Source organism: Nelumbo lutea, chromosome 1, assembly GCF_056320005.1.
Source record: "Nelumbo lutea isolate HS-2025 chromosome 1, American lotus-T2T, whole genome shotgun sequence".
In the NCBI taxonomy this organism is placed as follows: domain Eukaryota; kingdom Viridiplantae; phylum Streptophyta; class Magnoliopsida; order Proteales; family Nelumbonaceae; genus Nelumbo; species Nelumbo lutea.
This window is the reverse complement of record NC_142684.1, coordinates 167,936,703-167,956,820: the sequence shown is the minus strand read 5'-3', so window position 1 is coordinate 167,956,820 and position 20,118 is coordinate 167,936,703. Positions and strand designations below refer to the sequence as shown.

Sequence of the window (20,118 nt, the reverse complement as noted above, 5' to 3'; positions counted from 1 at the left end):
CGAATTCAAATTATAATTAGATATTAAATAATATAAATAAATCAGGCTAAAAATGACCAAAATATTATATATTATTATTAAAATAAGCTAAAAATGACTTTAATAATATATTTTATGAACAAAATGAATTGAAAATTATTTATATAAAACTTGATCATATGACAATTTAGTGAAGAATATAACATTAAGACCAACTTCCATGATATATAATATAATTTTTAAATATATATGAGCATAAATCGAGTCGAATTGAGTCATATGGAATCAGATAGGGGTAGATTCATATTTGATCCAATTGTAAATTAATCAAATTCAGATCAGGCCTAATATAATCAATTTTAAATTTGGAATCCGATAATTAGATACCGTTTGCAGCACTATCAGCAGATCCGAACTCAATTTATACAGGTCATGTTGGCCTTCGCAACTGATCTGAAAGCAGGGGCTGGATTTGAGTCAGTTTTTGGAGGCAATTGACAAGCTTCTAGAGAGGTAGGTTGCCAAGTCGACGACAGAGGCTGATCGCCAAGTCAACGGCAAAGGCAGGTCACTAGATAGGACCCCATTTTGGCTAAGGCAAATTATCACCTAGATGATGCTGGTATGTAATTCAATTGTTCTAATATGCCATGTGTCATAATGTGAGTGGAGGGCTAAATCTGCCCTCATCAGGATTGAATTTAGGCCTTAAAATACAATTAACCCGATAGCTGGAATGCTGAATGCTAAGTTAGGGCTGCGGAGAGCCCGATTCTGTGTAATTCTTCAATCCACCCCTAATGCTAATTAAGAAGTATCACCCATAAAAAAATCGAGTGAACCTCGCTAATGATGCGTAACTTGGACTTGGGTTGAGTGCTTGACTTAAGCTTGTGATTCGGACTTCTGTTGATCATCTCATCATCATATGTGGAAAAAAGATTCCTCTACATGGTATGGGTTCATTAGTCATTCCCAATAAGTTAAACTTTGTTTGGTATTTTATTTATATACAAGCTTTACATTTTTTTACTTGGGATACAAAGAGCCCAACCCAAGCCCATCCTGAACCTGCCTAGGGCAAGCCTTTTGCAAGGGTTGAATTTGAATTTTGGGCCATAGTATGGGGTTGCCCCCAGAAATGTTTGGCTCTACGGACAACCTGACTTAGCCCGCCTGACTAATATATCCTACCAGTCTTTTTGCGTGTTTGGGATGATTATGTGTATGCAATATGGTTATATTTCTAAAAACAAATATTAACAACGAATTATACTAAGTTCTGCCTAAGCCTATGAATGTATGTAAGCCCAGTATATCAACTTTACAGGAAAATGTATATAAGTCCATAAAGTTATGTTTGATTTGAAGGAAAAGGTAAAAAAGGGAAAGGTAAGGAAAATATATGTTTGTAAAGATTTTCCTTCCTTTTCCTATTTTTTTCCTTCAACCAAACGTAGTTTAAATGTATGGTTCAGTTTGTATCATATGCCTGTAGTGCCGAAGCTTCAAAATTTCTTTTGCGTTTATTTTAAATAATAGAGGTATAGGTTGTGTTTGGGAAAAGTACAGATATACACAATGCCAATATAAGGCTTAGAAATATTGTATACAAGGTTTTGCATCAAATACGTTTCTATTTGTGCTCTTCCCAAACTGAGCCGTATGTATAAAATAACCGGGGTGCCACTTGCCAGTGATGATTCAGCAGTAGTTCTAATGGTGAGTTGGCATCCCTCCAAAATATGAGGCATGGAATAAAATCTGCAGAACTGCAAGTTCCCTATGGCATCTAGGGTGGTATTCATGGTTCAATTAACCATACCATGGGGTATATTTTGAAACCGAATCAGTAATACCAATTTTTGAAAATCCTCGAATCAAAATTGAACCAAATCAACCAATTGATTTGTTGGCCGGTTTTGATGGTTCTTCAGTTTCTTGTTTTTTATATTTATAATATATTTTATAAATAAATATATAAATATATTATATTATATTATATATATTATAAAATAGATAATTATAGATATAATATATTTACATATAATGCATATAATATATATATATATATATATATATAGATACCGGTGGATTTGGTAAATTGTTGGTTTTTTAAGTTAATGGAAAATCAAATTGAAACTGAAACTATCAGTTTGATTAATTGGATTTTTTAGTTCAATTTTATCAGTTTGGATCGATTTTTTTTCGGTTTTTTAGCTTTTTGTTTTTTGGTTTTTATGAGCACTCGTAATGGCATCGCCAGTGGACTTGATTTCCTAGTATTTGGTAATACCCCTTTCGATCACCTTTCATGGATTTTGTATGGAATATGATCTTAACTAGTTAAATTTGACACTTCTACTATAAATGCCAACACCTAATCCAATGCTTATATTTTCTTTAGTGGAAGCATGGTTCAAAATATCAATACGTCCATGTGCATCAATAGGGGCGTATTGGTACTTAAAATAACACGCATTTATTTTTTTCAGTTTTTTTTTTCAAAATTTGGTTTTTGGGTATATTTTTAACTATATTTTTTATTAAATTGAGGGTGGTTCCCGAAACCCCTGTAAATAGGCATATCATGAAGCACCTGATACGATACACCCCGATACATCCGATACGGGGTGTATCGTATAAAAAATTTGAACCTTGAGTGGAAGTGATTATCTAATGTGATGTGACAAGACAATTTCTCAAAACTTTATGTTGACCAAAACAAAGTGTTGCAAGTAGAAGTGGCAATGGTACCAAACACAACCTTAGTAGACGTTTAAGTCGATTCCTTAAAATTAGTGATTTTAATGGGTTGGGGGTAAAAATTCCAGAAGCTATCTCACAAAGCTTGGCCATCACCCCAAAACATGGAAACAAATTCAAGGCGTTTGGCAAGTCTTTTTAGAAAGATCTTCTAAAAGTTCAAGGCCTCAAAAGACTGATGACCTTTCATAGATAGATCTTCAAAGACCAAAGACCGTTTGGTTCCAATTTTTTTTAAGGATCTTCTTAAAAGATAGAAAGACCAAAAGACCGTTTGGCAATTATACTTGCTGGTTTGGCCCAACCTATTAATTTTTTAGCTTGGGCATAATTTTAGGCCCACGTGCTTAGGATTGGGCTTTAAATACCAAACCCGACTATTTTTCAGGCTTGTCTCGGGCTTTCTCAAATAAGCCCGACCGACACTATTACATATAATAAAAAATACTTATGTTATATATAATAAATATATAAAATATATATTTTTCATAAAATTATTATCAAATATTAATATACTATTTTGGAAATACAAATTAGTTTATTAATTTAGTAAATTATTACTAAATTAATATAATACTAGTTTATAAAATTCCACTGAAAATATGACATTTTATGTGCATATCGGTAGGGGTGCTCACTATTCGGTTAACCGAACTGTGGGGCATTTTCTTGAACCAAACCAGTAGTATCGGCTTTTAGAAAACTAGTAAGTAGAATCGAACTGAAACCAGACAGTTAATTGGTTGACCAGTTCGGTTAATCGCCATTTCGGTTCGTCGATTTTTTAGTTTTTACAATATATATTATAAAAAATATATAAATATATAATAAAAAGTATTAATATATATACTATATTATAAATATATACATTTATATATATAATGCATATTTAAATGTATATCGGTCGGTTTGGTTAACCGTCGTTTTTTTATATTGGTTAACCGAAGCTGAATTGATACCTTCGGTTTTTTAAAAACACCGCACCGATCAGTTTAATTAACCAATTTTTTGGTTTAGTTTTTCGATTTTTTTTTTTTTGCTCACCCCTACAAATTGGGCTTCGGGCTGAAGCTCAAGATCTTGGCTCAATGGGGTAGCCAAGCTCAAACTTGGGCCTTGACATTTTCTATTGATAAAGAGGCAAAGCCTAGCCCAAACTTGGCCTTTAAACAAGTTTAAACACCACTATTGTATTAGAAACTCAATTTGGCCCAAATTTCCTAAAATTGCAAAATACCCCCTAAACTTTACTAAAATTACCAATGCCTTAATATAAATATAACCTAACTTTTTTCATTTCAACTAATCTACCGTTCATCTTCACCTCCCCTTCGATACACAGCAGCGGAACAGTGTGCCTCCGGTCTCTCTCTCCTCTCCAGTTTTTCTCTTTTATTTTTTTTGTCTCTCCCTCTCTGTTCATCTTCCCCTCTCTCTCGACACACAGCGGCAAAATAATGACCCGAAAAGCCTTTTCTTCTTCTTCATAGCGGTGACGAACACAGTTCTGACAACGGTGACTCCATCCGGGCTCTCTCGTGTTCGATTCCATCTCTCTCTCTCTTCCTCTCCGTCCCCTTCTTTTTATTTTCTTTTATTACTTTTTTTTACCGATTTCCACCTCTATATTTACTGATTTCCACCTCTATATTTATCGATTTCCACCTCTACATTTATCGCTGCAAATCACAACAGTGACTGTTGTTTCTATCCACTCCATTCCATTTATTTCGTTCTCTCTCCCTCTCTCCCTCTCCTCTCTCTCTCTCATTATTTCTCCCTCTCTCTCTCTCCCTCTGTTTTCATTAGCTCCTCCAACAGCCGCTGCAAATCATCTATAGCTCTCGCCGTAATAACTCGACGCTGTGTCGAGTTTGAATCCAACCACCTGAAATAACGAGCCTTGATTAGTATATCTCAGAAGAAGAAGAAGAAAATGAGAACATACCTTCAAGCACCTTTGAGCAGGGAGTTTCTCTCGAAAATTGTCAAAAACATCGGGAAGCCAAGAAGCCCTGATAGACCATAAGCTTGGCTCGGGGCTTCTGAGATCCGGACCACTTTGGTCTTTTAGAGTCTTTTTTGGGATTTTTCTTTCGGTCTAATGAGCTTTCATTAACCAAACAGAAAAATATCATTTTTGGTCAATCAGGATTCTAAAAGCCCAAAAGATATTTCAAAAAGATTTGCCAAACAGGGCCTTCATCTTTCGATTATTAAGGGGTTGGTCTTATCAAATGAGAATTTTTGTAGAGTTTGGGGAATCATCTGGCATGGAAAATTCTTAGACCATAATCAATAAATCGATTCCTCCAACCAAATATCCCTTTAAATTTCAAATTTAAAACAGATATGAATTCCATAGTAGTCAATTGTTGCACTCTACCATATAGTAACAAACACTGACGTTGATTCTTTATATGCTACTAGCAATGATCAGTGGGGCTGTTGTTTAAAAATGCATTTTTAATGTATAAATGAAGTAATATAAATTCATTAAAATTTGTATATATTTATAGTCCATTACATATAAAATAGTAGAAGAAAATTGATTTCCTTTTTTAGTTATTTAGCTTTAAACTTATTCCTTTTATATAGCATATATACTATGAGAGTATATAAATCAAGTACTTAGCATGAGAACCAACTGATGGTATCTCAATTGTTAGGTTCCCTAGCTTGTTGTAGCGGAGACTTGGGATCAAATTCCACTACTCCTAGGTTTGGGGGATGGGCTACCCCATTATGTAGCTCTATGAACCTAAAGAAAAGTGTGCTTAACATGAAATCAATAACCAAGTACTAAACCAAATTCAAAATTGAATCAATGGAGATAAACCAAAGGCTCACATTAAGTGCTTTATTACTACATTTTATTATTGAGCCAAAACAATCCATGAAAACAAATCTACATTAAGTTATAGAGAGAGAGAGAGAGAGAGAAGCTCTATAACACAGAATTGAAGGAGCAATGGTTTCTTAAGACTTTAATATAAGAAAAAAAATTGGTTTGCCCCATGTATTGGGTGGGCACATTTGGGTTTTCACATTAGTTTGGGTCCAAGCTAGGTTTCATCTTTATGTTAGCCCTTAACCTAACCTTCTCCTTCTAATTACATCCCTTATTTTATTAGATAGAGCCAGAAGGAAAAGATTTAAGAGGAAAAAAGGGATTTAATGGGGAGGGGAGATGTTACAAATATTGACTATTAAGAGAGAGAGGGTTTAAGAATGATCTTATTAGAAAATAAATATGAATTTTATAAGAGAAATTAAAGATCAATGAGAGTTTTAACTTTGATGATTTATTATATTTTAATGATTTCATTTAAAAATAAAATATGCACATGTGTGACAAAGGAGAGGAAGATGAGGCACATGTAAGCTTTGTTACAAAATAGCCCCTCACCTCCCCTCTTTCCTCTTTCTATCATATTTGGACTCATTACTTTCAATGTATAACAATTTAAGTAAAACTAAATTGTTAAGTCTTCTGAAAATGACTCAAGTACTTAACATGTTATAATTTTTCAGGGAAGGAAACTAAAACTCACTCAACTGGGTTATACCTACTTACCTTCATCTCCTTATGTGATATGATTCCAATAGGTGGTTGACAATTTTGCCTAAAGGCTCAGTTTGGAAAGAGTATAAATACAAATATATAAAAAAAATACATACAAAATATACATCGTTTTGCACCCTATATATTTGCATTTGTACTCCTTCTAAACTAAGGCTTAATTTGAAAAAAGTACAAATACATATTTGTTCAGTGCAAAAACTTGTATACTTTTCCAAACGGAGCTTAAATTCTTTGGTCAAAATGTCATTTTGAAAACTCAGAACATTGGCAAGAGTTTACGTATAGCAAAGTTGTTGGCTGGGTCAAAGTATTTTCCTTTATTCGATGCGGAGCTATTCCACTTTCTTACTCAGAAATGCAATGTGCCCGCCTTGCCTCCCCAACTCCTACCCCCATGACCCATATACATTTATGTTAAAAAAACAATTACTAATTTATTACAAGAAACATCTTTGTACATCACAAATACATATTCCATGCATATGTAGCATACTTGAACACTCTACCACCGAGGACTGGCTCGTTGGTGTATTAATTTGTTTCAGCATTGTCGTAAAATCTGGGGAAAAAGGGGTAAGGGGGAAGTTATTAATGGTGCATGACACAGAATACCTAAAAAAATAGTTGAACACTCCTAAGACACTCATTATTGTAGCTTTGTAGGCTAGGTGGTTTGGCATTCTTATTCATCTCTTGTTTCTATTTTCTTTAGGCGTGCAACTCTCAGGTAGGTCCAAGTTAATATTTTACACTGCTTCAGGCTCAAGCCTTTTGGGCTGGGCCCATTAAAATTTTTACAAAAAGCCAACTCAAGTCTGCAAGTTGCACAACTAATTTTATTTAGGCAAACACTGTAAACAAACTGACAAAAATGTGGGTTTTGAGTGAAAGAGCGGCCATTTTGAATGAAGTGTATAAAAATAAAAATGAAAATGTCAAGGGCTAAAAAGCCTAAAATCTGTATACTATATATCCAGTCAAATACCTAAAAAAACTATATCTCGAATAGCCAGGACCATCGAGTAATGTCCATTTTATTCATCCTTGATGTGGGTAATTATTCACGTAAGACCCCAGTGAGTGGTATATCTCAATTCTCACCCAATGGTAATCAATTCCAGCTTAACCTGGAAATTCTGGGCTTCTGCCTATTTTGTGTTCGAGCCCAGCATGGGCTCAATACTTTAAGCCCGGTCTGGCTCATATAAAATGAAAGTCATAGCCTTATAGTCCTTACCATAGGTATCAAGCCCAGCCTGGCCCATGGTCACCCCTATCTCAACTTTAGGCAGATGCGTTTGGGGTTGGGGAGGATCCTGACCAGTGACTTTCACTGGACAAATGATGTGAAAGCGACTTCTTTGAGTACAGGGGGTAAAATGGAAAGAAAGAGAGCAAGAAAATATTGTCTGATTGTCTCCTTCTAGACAACTAACCAAGCAAATAAATCCTGGTTCAAGCGCAACTAAAATCCATGGGACGAATGCACAGGTGTGGATTCCAAAATCCAAAATCTAAGCCCCTTGGATTGTAAATTTGTCATATGAGAATTCCTTGCAGATTTTGGAATCCACTACACGGGAGAAAAAGAGGGCAAGAAAGTGACAACAGAAATTACAACATAGAAAACTTTTCTCTCCATTGAGACGACATAATTGCAACATTGGTTTACAGACCATTGGTCACCACTACAGGCCATAATGACTTTCATTATAGCACTTGTATATTTCAAAAGGGTGGAGGTGGACCACTATATCACTCCATAGCTTGAACCTATGGGCCTGAGCTGAGGACCCTCCATTTCTTATCCTCCGTTTATTACTCTGTTTTTTTTTTTTTTTAGTGCAGATAAATATTCTTTAGTAGTTGTCAATAACTGTTCTTGTTCAATGAATAAATTGACTAAATTGTTTGAGGTAACAGGTAGCCATGGTAGGGCCTCAATTGTCACACCCACTTGTGGTATTAATACATGCAATGATGTTAGGGGGGTATACTCCTGTATAGTAAAATAAGAATGTGTGGGACTAAGACTGATTATTAGGGGTACAAGTGGGTCCTTGATTTAAAGATTTTACACTGAATTGACCTTGGGCTTTTAGGCTGGGCCCATTAGAATTAAAAAAAAAAAAAAATCCTAGCCCGAGCACGTCTAAATTGCACCTCGTTTGTGGATGAACATTTGAATTTGGCGTTTTAAATAGAACAATATTGTATTTATCAACCCCAAGCATTTTAAGTATAGGGTAAAATAGAAAATACTCCCTTGAAGTTTCTGATAATCATAAAAGCCTCTCTTATATTTTTATTTTAACAAAAATCTCCCCTCTATTTTGACAAAATTAACAAATACCTCCTTTCTGTCAATGACTAAAGGAGAAAACATTAAAGAAAAGATCATTTTTTCAAAATATCTATTTTACCTTTTATCGAACACTGTTAGCAGAGGCAGCAACGGCACCATTCTAAATCCGATATCTTCCTCTTCTCTAATCTCTCATCTTCTTCAACTTCTTGTTCTTCTCCTTTTTCCCTTCTCCCACCATCTTTATCCCCCGGTCTGCGCTCCCTCTCTTTCTTCTCTATCTTTTTTTTTCTTCTTGTTCCTCCTTCCCCTCCTTTCTTCTCCTTCCCATGTTGGCGTCCATTTTTTAAATCGCTTTCTGGGCTCCAACGGGGAAGAAGATGAAATTGTTTACCACACACCACATAGGCATAGGCATAGGCATAGGCATAAGGTGCCCCTGGCTTTGAAATTGTGTTTTTTTTTTTTTTTTTTACTAATGAGTAATGACTACTACATGGCTTAACATGTTTCTCGATTGAGACAACTCCTCAGTCGTCAAAACTCAAAAGCAAATCCGTGAAATCCAAATTCCTTCTTAACCTTAACTCAGAAGTCTCTCCGAATCCACGATTCCACAAACACGAACGAGATTTCGGATCCGGAGTCCTCCCAATTCCCAACTCCACGATTACTATCTTGTTTTCTTCAGAACTTCTATTTATTATTTTCAGATTATTAATTTCATTTGTAATGGTTTTTAGATCAAAACCAAGGGCACTCTTTCTTCCCCTATCGGTCGTAGAAAACAGGGGCGATGGAAGGGGACACCGCCACAAGAAAAAGAAAAGAAAGATAACAAGAAGAACAGAAAAGAACAAGAAGCCGAAGAAGATGAGAGAAGAGGAAGAGATCGGATTTAGAGGGTGCCGCCGCTGCCTCTGCTTTTGGGTTCGAACAGGGAATAAGATGAACAGTGTTTGAAAAAGGATAAAATAGATATTTTGAAAAAAAAAATCATCTTTTTAATATTTTCCATGTTAGGGAGGTATTTATTAATTTTATCAAAAATAAAGGGGAGGTTTTTGATAAAATGAAATAAGAGAGATTTTTATGATTGTTAAAAACTTCAGGCGAGGCTTTTTTATTTTACCTTTAAGTATTAATATAAACCATAATTTGTATTGATCAATCCAAGATATTTGCAAAATCTACTCTCCAATAAAAAGTCAGTGGTTTAATCCAATAATTATTTGTTTTCAGGTACTTCATTCTGAAGTTATTTTTAAGGCAAATACTTCATTCTAAACCTAACCTCCAACTTAGCAACCAAAAAAGACGTTACTTTGAAACCTTCAATGCGTTGAGAATACTTGAACCCACGTTCCCACGCTTATTAGCCTAATATTTTATTATTGTATTTTGTAAGCAAGGAGGAAGATGGTGGCTCAGTTGAAAGTTCGAGTTATATTCGAGTTTGGCTTGTAAAAAGTTCGATTCGACTTAGTTCAAACTAAGTTTCGAGTAGAGTTTGAGCCCAATTTACAAACTTATTTGCTAATCGTGCCAAGTTCAAGCCTAATAAAACTCGACTCGTGAGGTTTGCAAGCCTAATCAAGCTTCTACATACATACATATGCATGTATGTATATATATATGTTGGTGTGTATATATAAAATATAAAATATAAAAACATTATACATATAGAGAAATATATATTTTTATTTTTATATATAATAATAACTAATTATTATAATTCTTAATTTTTTAAATTATCAAATAAAAATAATTTTTTACTTTTATAAAGCATTTAGCTCACATTTGAGCTCGAGCTGAGCTGAGCTCATGCTTATGAGTTTTCGACTTAAGTCGAACTCAAGCTCAAATACCTAGCTCGAACCAAGCCTCATACTTTCTTGGCAAGCCGAGCTCGAATATCTGGCTATTCGGCTAAGCTCGGCTCGAATCCACCCCTAGTTGGTAGGACCTCTTACTTGTTGTAGCTGTGACCAATGTTTTCAAAACCGAACCGGACCAGACGGTTGGATTGGAAAAATTAGGAATTGATCACATAACCGGTTCTATTTCACCCCAAAACCACTTTTGGCCAAAAACCATTGATTCGGTCAACAAACCACTAACCCGGGCGGTAGAACTATCAAATCGTTGAATCGAACAACTCTTGGCAATTTTTTTCTATTTCTTCTTTTTTTTTTTTGTTAGAAAAGGCTGTCGTTAGCCTCAAAACATGTTGTGTCACTAATATCATTCACAATCTGTTAAATAATGAATGAAACAATAAGTAATACTAATATGATACTGCTAAACTCAAAAAATTGAAAAATTGAAAGTGGTCTAATTGAATAAAATAAAACCATTTAATGTATAATTAATAAATGTTAAAAACAATATATAAATAGATCCTAATTAAAATTATAAGTGGGTCCCCCTTGAACTTTCCTCTTTTTAAGAAAAGAATAATAGTTGGGCCCCACATTAAATTATACGTGCGTTCTACTTGAAATTTCCCCTTTTAAGAGAAAATATAGGTGGATCCCACCTCTCTCTCTCTCTTCTTCTTCTTCTTCCTCCTCCTATACTCTCTCCTCCATTATAACCACCCTTCAGAATTTGGGTAGAGCTCTGAATGTTAGGAAATCCCCGAATTAGGATCTCAAGACAATCGTAGGACTCCATCTCACTACAAATTCAATGTTGATCGACATGCCCATTCGGAGGTTTCAATTATTTCCCATCTCAACGACCTTTTCCTTCCAACCCTCCTCGGCAGCCTCGAGATGAACAAGTTCTTAGCCTAGGCAATCCCTTACTGTCCTAGCGGTTAAACCTGTTCATCGGTCGGGCCGGGCTCGGGCCAGGCTTTTATTCATAAACAAGATTTTGTTAGGCTTGAGCCTGAGCCCGAATCCCAACCTAACAAAAAGATAGATCGGTGCTTGTGCCTGTGTCTGTGCTCGCCGCCGACCAAACAATAAGAGAGGAATATAACAAAAAGGCAAAGAGAAAGGACTCGCTATTGGTGCCTGTGTTTGCTGGTGCCTAAGTTCACATCTAATAAATGAACTGAGCTGAGATTCTGAGAGAGAGATAGAGAGAGAGAGAGAGAGGATTCACAACTGGTGCCTGAGTTTGCGTGACCCTCATCTAATAAATGAGCTATTGAAATCGATTCTAAGAGAGAAGGAGATGTGAGAAGAGGAACGAGAGAGAGAGAGAGAGAGAGAGAGAGAGAGAGAGAGAGAGGACTCACCAGTCACCATTAGAGTTCACTGGTTGCATCGATTTTGTCTTCCTGAGAATGTTTGGCTATGTGAGACTATGACTGAGAAGGGAGTTTGTTCGGCTAAGAAAAAAAGATGAGTGATAAGAGAGGGGTTGAGAAGAGAGGGATTAATATTTAGGGTTAGGGTTTAACTTATACAAAAGTCGGGCCGGGCCGGGCTTGGGCCCAACTTTTTTAACAAATCCTGAGCTCGATAACTAGTCAGGCTCGAGCTTTTAGGCCCGAGGTCAAGCCTGTGGGCTAAAATACATGCTCATGCCCGTCCGGGGGCCGGGCTGGCCCGTCAAGCTACCCGACCCATGAACAGGTCTACTGGCAGTGACCTCAATGTGCTCCGCTACCACCAGACAAACCACGTGTTCTCACCCATCTTCATATGCTTCTTTTGTCGCCAAAACCATATGTGCTCTGGAGCATCTCCATGGTATGAATGTCCTATAATGTAACCTTAAGCCCGAGAATGTATTGATACAGCAATCCAACCATGTCACTCTTACCAACTTCGACCTCTCCCAAAGGCTAAACCCTAGAAAGTCAAAGCCAACAAACATGCTAGATTTTGCGGAAGTGGTGGTTCCTGATGCTAAACTCAAGCATCGATGGAATTTGACTTGCCTCGTGTCTATAATGGCAGAGAAAGGGTTGAAGAAAGCGAAATCAACCCGTGTTTCCCTGATGATCCATCAGAAACCAAGCTTCTTTGATGGAGAGCGGTCCAACTCATTTGTGGGCACAAAAGAGTACATATCACCCAATGTCATAAGAATGGCGAGCATGAATTCAACGTTGATTGGTGGGCACTCGGGATTTTGACGCACAAGATGATGTACGGGAAAGCCCCATTTCGGGGGAAGAATCGAAAGGAATCATTTCATAACATGACTATGGATCTCCTACCACAAGAACTCTGCCCACATCCACAACACACTACTCCCATGCATTGGGAACACCTCCCATGTATTATGAGATATTGAGATGTTCTTCATGTGTGTTGCGATGCTAGGTGGGTGTGGCTACCCGACTCTGAGGGGGATAGATGAATATGGATTGGACTTGGAGTTGCCATCTAAATTTTTGGGAAATAAAAATTTAGGAAAATCTAAGATTTTTCGAGAAAAGAAAAAGTTTTCTTGGTGACTCATTGCTTAATGAAATTAGATATTCTCGGGGTACGGAGACCAAGGTACGGTGTGAGAAGGTGTTAAGAACCGTACACACACCCGATTAAACCAACCTCTACTTTACTAATGTTCCAAGGAAAATTTAATAGTTTTGGGCCTTAAAAACCAACACACTTTAATAAAAACAATATTTGAATTAATAAAAGAAAAAAAAACTAAAGAAATGATAATATCAATAGAAAGAGAATGATCAAATAACATGCAGGTAATAACTTATCATTGCAAAAACGAGTGGAGGATACATGAATTTAAAAAAACACTAAGGGTCCGTTTGGTTCGTAGTTGGAATTGGAATCGGAATCAAAATGGTCAATTCCCATAGTCTATTTGGTTCAAACAGGAATGGAAATGGGAATTAAAATCAGCATGAATGGGATTTCATTCCCAAGGGAGGGGCAAGGAATGGTCATTCCCTCAAATAGGGGAATGTCATTCCAGTAGGAATGGAAATGAGATTCCGATTCTACCCAACCAAATAGTTGGAATGGGAATAGCCCATTCCGATTCCAGACCCCTATTCCTGTAAACCAAACGAACCCTAATTATTTGCTAAGGAGATAAAAGCTAACGAAATCCTAAATGGTGGAATATGCAATGTATTCTATTAAATTTCAAAGCCACAAGAAATCAGATAACTTGTAAATAAGAGAATTGATTCTAAAAAGACAATGAATGCTAAAAAAATTAATATGCAAATGCTATGTGGAAGTTAAATGGTTTTGATTGATGCTTTGAGATGCATACTTATAAATAATAGAAAAAAAAATCCTACAACTTAAACCACTAATATACATGCAAATCGTGACATTTATGAGGTGTTTGGAGGGTGAGCCTAGGCTAGATTTGTGATCCTCTCAAACTAAATTCATAATATGTTGGAAACGTGAATGTTGATAGTGGAAGTCATGCAATGAGTTTTGAATAAAAGGTTGACCATAATGCTGAAAATGAAGGAAGGCGAAATCCATCATATGGATGGCCGGACCATGCTATATGGTTGGGCGAAATTTCAAAAATTTTCTTGCAACATTATAAGAATCGTATTCCTAATTTTAGAAAAATTATATTTTTCAATGATCGTTCTTGCATCGAAACCAAACAAGATCTGAATCCAAAAGGAATGGAGTAGTATACCTTATATGAATTCAATAAGTGTAGGTCCCAAAGTGGTAGTTCACGCCCAAACTGATTCCCAAAATCAGTTTCCACTAAAGATGGTGCTGCTTGAATTGAAGCTGGTTCAATAACGCAGATTTCAACAAAATTGCAATCCAGCACCTTGGATCATACAAGGGAGGTGAGCATGAATTTTCTCTATATTTTTCTTGCAAAAATCAAATGTGGAACTAATCAAGATCAATCCAAGAAGTGGAGGTCAAATTAGGGTTTCTGAGGCGGCAAGAACAAAGAGAGAGAGAGAGAACTGAGAATAGAGTAAATTTGAGCAAATTCAATCTCCTCTTTTCTTAGCCTTAAGGATCACCACTCCTAATCGAATTAGGAGGTTCCTAATCCAAATCTTTATTTGGATTTGAACTCTCTAAGTGGATAAGACTTATCCTCTTATCCTAATGATTGATCCAGATCCATATCCAAACCCATATTCGCTCAAATCACATGAATGCTTAAGTTGTCATATGACACCCTGATTAATCCAATTAATCATGGACTTTAGGCCCAATAAGCAAGTGGCTCATGTCCCTAGGTAGTTGCTGGCCCATTTTAGTTCACCTTGTATGGTGTGGGACCCCAACAATGACCTTACATAAGCCCACATGGGTTCGGCCCAACCTCTGTGAAAAGGCCTGGCCGAATTCACTATCAAGTACAATGAACCCCTAAGTCCATCAGTATGGGCTCTTAATGGGCCCAGCATTTACAATAAATGATCCTTAAGTCCAGCCATCCTATGAAGGACCAAGGACAATGGACTTAAGTAAGATATAGCCATCAAGTAAACAACCCCTGATGGCCTCTTACACCTAATCTCTCAGCCCATAATGATCAAATACTATTTGACAAGGAAGGAACTCTCCCTTGGTTGCAAAGTGCAGTGTCGCGCTCTCTGCTTATATGGGTTTCAAGAATTAAAACCTTTTGCAAACATTTTTCTTAAAACATAATATGTATTATCATATAAATATATTTTCCAAAACAAATCTTAAACACAGTTGAAATCAACTAACGACAGTTTTGGTTTCCATCAGAGAAAATGCAATCCTGATCATTCACTTTGTCCGATATTGATGACATTTTTGGTTTCCATTAGAGAGAATGCAATCCTGATCATTCACTTTGTCCGACAAAGGGGCTGATCCTGTCACTATGATCACTCACTCAAGTAAATTCTCAAGCTTCTCCAACATACTTAGGTTTTGACCCCCAAAGGATCTCACTGATTGGCATATCAAAGACAGTCTGATCTGACATTCAATGCAGTACCATAATCGAGTCTAGGGGCTAGGTGCAACTTTTCAGTTTTTCCCATCAGTCTCCAAGGTCCGGGGCATAACTGGAAAATGGTCCGGGTTTAGTGTTTCAAACAAACACACACTACATGTGCTTCGGGTCCAACCTTGGTAGTCGAGACAGGCTGCCCCAACCTTTTTGGTAATACATTAGTGTTAGCCTTGGCAGAATAAACTCCCCAAGTCTATCCAATGGCTGGGAACATTTTAAACTAACACGAGTCTCATAAGTGTCCAGTTTAAGGGGTAATTACACAAAAACACACCAATTATAACATGAAATAATTATGTACTTTTATTCATTTACATAAATGCATCAATACATCAATCTGATTGGAGCTAAGGGCATACACTATCTAACAGAAAATTAGAATGGATGAATTGGAATGGCTAGATCAGTAGATGCTAAATGAGAAAAAAAAAAACTGATGATTGTGCATATGTTGATCTTAAAAGTTAAAACTAATATGAATAAAAGGAAATTGGTAAAGTAGATGGAATGAATGACGGACACTATTCTAAAATTTAAAACATAAAAGTACTGCAAGTAATTTTTAGTTAAAACATTAATTATGCCAAGAGAATGGGTATATGAATGCTAAATGCAACTATGCTAATGGCAAAACAATGTCAACCAAGGTTCAAAATATTGATACGCCCGATACATTGGTAGGGGCGTATAAGGTAATATTGATACTTTTTTTTTTTTTTTTTCAAAACTAGTTCAGGGGGGCAGTTTAAGGCTCCTCTACCCCTTAAACCAATCATAACCCCGATATACCCTTTGTAGGGGCGTATCGGGAAGCTCTTGAAATGATACATATCAGCCAATACAGGTTGATGTGTCGATACTTTGAACCTAGATTTTCATTGCTCGAGTGAAGATTTTGTTGTTTAAGTAAACCCATAGCAAAACCCAAGAATGAAAGAAAACCAGTGTAACTTTTTACCACCGTTATCCTGCAACTTTGAGGTTTTGATTAATTGGCATTCGACAAATAATCCTATTCACACAATCAAAAGCCTCTCTCCAATCATATAAGAACATTCAAGTGTTTTGATAGGACAGAACTATTGGTTGTGTGGCCCAAATTGTGTAAAAAGACTGCCGTAGGAGTTGTCATAGCATTGCTGCACTATTTGATCTTTAAGCATTCTCCTTGCTTTGCTTCATAGCTTCTAGCCTTCTAAAGGGTGTTTTTTGGACAATGTCGGATTTGGGACCACGAAAGGAAATCAAAATCGACTTCAGGTCTTAAGATGGAGTAAACAGTGTCGGATTCAGGTGATCTTGGTGTTATTGGATTTGGATTTTTGGGCTCTACGTACCTATAGTTTTGGATTTCTAATTTGACATGAAATGAGATTCAGGATCCAAATGACTTCGATTAGACAATCGAAATCAATTTTGACTTCGGATCTTAAGATGAGGGGTAAATGGTGTCAGATTTGAGTGATCTTGGTGTCGTTGGACTTGGATTTTTGGAATCTACATACCTCTTGTTTTGGATTTATGATTTGGCATGTGATGAGGTTCAAGATCAAAATAACTTTGATTGGACGATTGGAATTGGTTCTGACTTTGGGTCTTGGGATGAAAGAGTAAATAGTGTCGGATTTGTGTGATTTTGGTGTCATTGGATTTAGAATTTTGGGCTCTACGTACCTATAGTCATGGGTCCTTGAAGCCCCAACTTTTATAAAATTTTAAAAATGTCCTAGGTCGGCTAAGAGGTTAGTTGAAGCATGCTTGAAGCTCAAAGTGCAACAGGAATATTGAATAGTGCAAAAATGGGGTGTCTATTTTGAGTTTGGATCTCTACACAATGTTAGCAGGCATCAAACACCCTTTTGGCCCTTTTCCTATTAAACATCAAAAAATTAAACTAAAAAGAAAGACGTAATAGTTTGAATAGATTTATCATTTACCTGGAAGAGATGTGAGGAAGAGGGGTTCCCGTAAATCCTGTCTTTTTTCCCAATTCCTTCCCTACCTCTACCAGTACCATCATCTACTCCATTCTCTTCTACTCCGTCGGTACCACCAGTTTTAGTAGTTATTACCTCTCCTCTGCCGGGTAATGGTGCCATAGGAGGAATAGTTTATCCTCCGCCCAACAGATGCTATATTGTCTCACCACCTCCCAACCCCTCCCTCCTCAGGCCTGGTCCAACTCCGTCTGGTTGTAGACTTCTTTTTATTTTTCTTAATTGGTCTCTCATCTATCATTGCATTCTTTAGGGAGATAGAAACAAAACTCATAAATAATAATTAGATTAGACTTGTAGATCTACAATTTGGTACAATGGAAAAGAACTTGGGAGCATCAAATTGTTTATGTACAAGCATTTTGATTTGATAGTGAGATTGATGTTGAACTATTTGTTCTTTCTACAAAGGTATTATCTTTTCTTTTTTTTATTATTTTAAAATACAAATGAAGATGGTTCTTTTCTTTTTTATTTTATGTTTGTTTGGAAATATCAAAAAGTTTATGGTGGTGGAATGGCGATTTTGGGAAACAAAATGGAATGAGGATTTGAGGATCCTCCAATTCACCAACCATGTGTTGTGGGGTTGTGGAAATTAACAGCAAAAAGCTGTAATGGTGAATAGAACCATTTTGGGAAACCAAAAGAGTCAAAAGATCCAATGGAGAATAGTGGGAGAAGTAGGGGAAGTAGCAATAGTGGCAGTCTAGTAGAACAAAGAACACCCACTTAATAAATCTTTTAAAAGGGATCGGTTTTATGTTTCAGTAGATTACATGTCTCATTGGAAAGAATTTCTGTCACCTGTCTAGTAGGAAACAAAAAGGGAGGTGTTAGTGAGGATAAAGGATTTGTTGGTGAAAACATGAAGAACATGACCCTAGTTATCCTCCACCAAAGTGTTTCTCACGGCTAGTCTGGATGGTCAAAACTTCTTTTTTTATGACTAAATTTCTAAAATAATTAAATAAATGAAACCAGCATCTTGAGACATCCGTTAAATTGTTCGCACATGTGTAACACTCATAATGTGTGATGCTGGTGTGTCATGGTATGTTTGGATGTACAAGAAGTTGTGTAGAATGAACTGTGCAGGAGATCCAGACTAGTCTATAGTGGGCAAAGTTCTTGTAGGCATGAGATCCAGGCTCTCATAACATACAGATGAAATCCCCCAAGTTCATTTGCAAACTAACAACTCTAACGGATTTGATAAGATGGCCGCTAGAGAAAGATCGCACTCAACGTTTAGGATATAACAAGGGTGTGATGGAGATCAAAGAGCTTGCCTTTTTTCGTGAGTTAAGGTGGGACCTGCTAATAGAGGTGTCATAGCCGCCATTTATGGCATTAATGGAGGAGGAGGAGGACTCAGTTTTGGATTTTAAATCCAATGGGGTTTGATTGATCAATTACATAAAAAAAAAAACCTGCACATATGTCTTGGAAAATAGTTTTTTCTCTTACTAAAACCAGTTTTCAACTTGTCCCACATTGGAAAATTATAAACTTGTTTTGAGTTTTTAAATAGGAGTTTATTTACTCTCCTTAGAAATAAAGAGGAGAGTATGGAGGCTTGCTACTACACAACACGTGTGCACGCGCGTGTGCGGTGCAATGAGGTACACTTTGCATGCATCCGCATGGCTCGCAAAGAGCGGCTTTGACTTTTGGTGCGAGGGTGACCAATTAGATCAAGCGTGATCAAGAGGCACTATTCAAAGTTAACAATCATTAATTATTAACTACCTTTTTAACGGTCTTAATGTTTGAAATTGTGACTGTTCAATGAGCCTTTTTTGAACCAACACCTTCCCCTACTCCATGACTTTTCAAAAATTATTTGAGTGTGAATCAAGCAAATGCATACACAAGCTTTTTCAAATAGCACTCTTGTCTCTCTTTGTTCTACCTGCTACTGTCACACAAAAAGTTTCTTCAGAGAATCTTCAACTTTGTTGGTTGCATACTCTCGCCCAAGGCTCTATTGTATCTTAGGAATGGATTTTTCTTGTAATCCAATAGCAAACTCAGTAAGTCTGAGTGGGCGGAAAATAACATTCTAAAGACAATGTCTTTAGACATGCCTCAGAGCTTCTCCTCCAAGTTTCTATGACCCCATTGACATTAGGGAGTACTTCTCGAATCTAAGGGCACTATGATCAACCTCCGTCACCATCATCGAAGTGCCTGAGAGAATGGTTTGTGTTGCTAAGTTTTAAATTTCAACTAGAATTTCAAAGAGTGATCAATTGATTGATTATTTGAATGGTTTCAATTGCAAACATGGGAGGTTTGGTGAGTGTATTCAAGAGTAGAAGTCACAAGTTCCACACCACCAAGGCATGGGACTTTCTAGGGTTCAATTTGAGATTGTGCTAGGGTTCTATTGTGGGTGTTTTAGACTCCAATACAATTCAAGTCACATTCATCTTTATGAATATGAGTTCTTTCCCATGGTTTCAATTTGAGATTGTGCTATGTCACAAGAATCAACATGCAATTTGAGACACAAATTTGATCGATTCTCTGCGAATCCTATTAAGATGGAGTCCTAC

At 36.6% G+C, this 20,118-nt stretch overlaps 1 pseudogene; it reads left to right on the top strand.

Annotated features, from left to right (window-relative positions):
* Positions 1 to 6,092: 6,092 nt before the first annotated feature.
* Positions 6,093 to 18,964, top strand: LOC148879029 (serine/threonine-protein kinase UCNL-like; annotated as a pseudogene).
* The last annotated feature ends 1,154 nt before the right edge of the window (positions 18,965 to 20,118 follow it).